The sequence below is a fragment of the Triticum urartu genome, chromosome 5A, assembly GCF_056163025.1.
Source record: "Triticum urartu cultivar PI428250 chromosome 5A, HENAU_Tu73, whole genome shotgun sequence".
In the NCBI taxonomy this organism is placed as follows: Eukaryota; Viridiplantae; Streptophyta; class Magnoliopsida; order Poales; family Poaceae; genus Triticum; species Triticum urartu.
This window is the reverse complement of record NC_141877.1, coordinates 339794291-339796128: the sequence shown is the minus strand read 5'-3', so window position 1 is coordinate 339796128 and position 1838 is coordinate 339794291.

Here is a 1838-nt window from a genome sequence, read left to right as displayed (position 1 = left end):
TTGACATCAGAAAAGCTCTAGCAAACGAACTACACGATCTTGTGCTATGCTTAGGATTGGGTCTTGTCCATCACATCATTCTCCTAGTGATGTGATCCCATTATCAACGACATCCAATGTCCATGGTCAGGAAACCATAACCATCTATTGATCAACGAGCTAGTCAACTAGAGGCTTACTATGGACATGTTGTGGTCTATGTATTAACACATGTATTACAGTTTCCAGTTAATACAATTATAGCATGAACAATATACAATTATCACAAACAAGGAAATATAATAATAACCATTTTATTATTGCCTCTAGGGCATATTTCCAACAGTCTCCCACTTGCACTAGAGTCAATAATCTAGTTCACATCGCCATGTGATTAACACTCATAGTTCACATCGCCATGTGACTAACACCCAAAGAGTTTACTAGGGTTAATAATCTAGTTCACATCACCATGTGATTAACACTCAATGAGTTCTAGGGTTTGATCATGTTGTGATTACAAGAGAGGTTTTAGTCAACGGGTCTGCAACATTCAGATCCGTGCGTTCTTTGCAAATCTCTATTCCATATTGTAGATGTTGCTACTATGCTTCACTTGGAGCTATTCCAAATTGTTGATCCACTATACGTATTCGGTTTGCTACTCAGAGTCATCCGGATATGTGTTAAAGCTTGCATCGACGTAACCCTTTACGCCAAACTCTTCATCACCTCCATAATCGAGAAACATCTCCTTATTCCTAAGGACAATTTTTGACCGTTATCCAATGATCCACTCCTGGATCACTCTTATTCCCCCTTCCAGACACGTGGCAAGGCACATCGCGGTACACAGCATGGTATATCGTATATGGCTAATGCATAGGGAATGACTTTCATCCTTTCTCTTTCTTCTACCGTGGTCGAGCTTCAAGTCTTAACTTAACACTTTACAACTCAGGCAACAACTCCTTCTTTGACTGATCCATCTTGAACTCCTTCAATATCATGTCAAGGTATGTGCTTGCTACCTCTTGAGCACTGCGTTGGATTTCCTTGAAGAGGAAAGGATGATGCAGCAAAGTAGCGTAAGTATTTCCCTCAGTTTTTGAGAACCAAGGTATCAATCCAGTAGGAGGCTACGCGCGAGTCCCTCATAACTGCACACAGCATATAACTCCTCGCAACCAACGCGATAAGGGGTTGTCAATCCCTTCACGGTCACTTACGAGAGTGAGATCTGATAGATATGATAAGATAATATTTTTGGTATTTTTATGATAAAATGCAAAGTAAAATAAAAGAAAAGGAAAGGAAATAACTAAGTATTGGAAGATTAATATGATGAAGATAGACCCGGGGGCCATAGGTTTCACTAGTGGCTTCTCTCAAGAGCATAAGTATTTTACGGTGGGTGAACGAATTACTGTTGAGCAATTGACAGAATTGAGCATAGTTATGAGAATATCTAGGTATGATCATGTATATAGGCATCACGTCCAAGATAAGTAGACCGACTCCTGCCTGCATCTACTACTATTCCACTCATCGACCGCTATCCAGCATGCATCTAGAGTATTAAGTTCATGAAAACAGAGTAACGCCTTAAGCAAGATGACATGATGTAGAGGGATAAACTCATGCAATATGATGAAAACCCCATCTTGTTATCCTCGATGGCAACAATACAATACGTGCCTTGCTGCCCCTACTGTCACTGGGAAAGGACACCGCAAGATTGAACCCAAAGCTAAGCACTTCTCCCATTGCAAGAAAGATCAATCTAGTAGGCAAAACCAAACTGATAATTCGAAGAGACTTGCAAAGATAACCAATCATACATAAAAGAATTCAGAGAA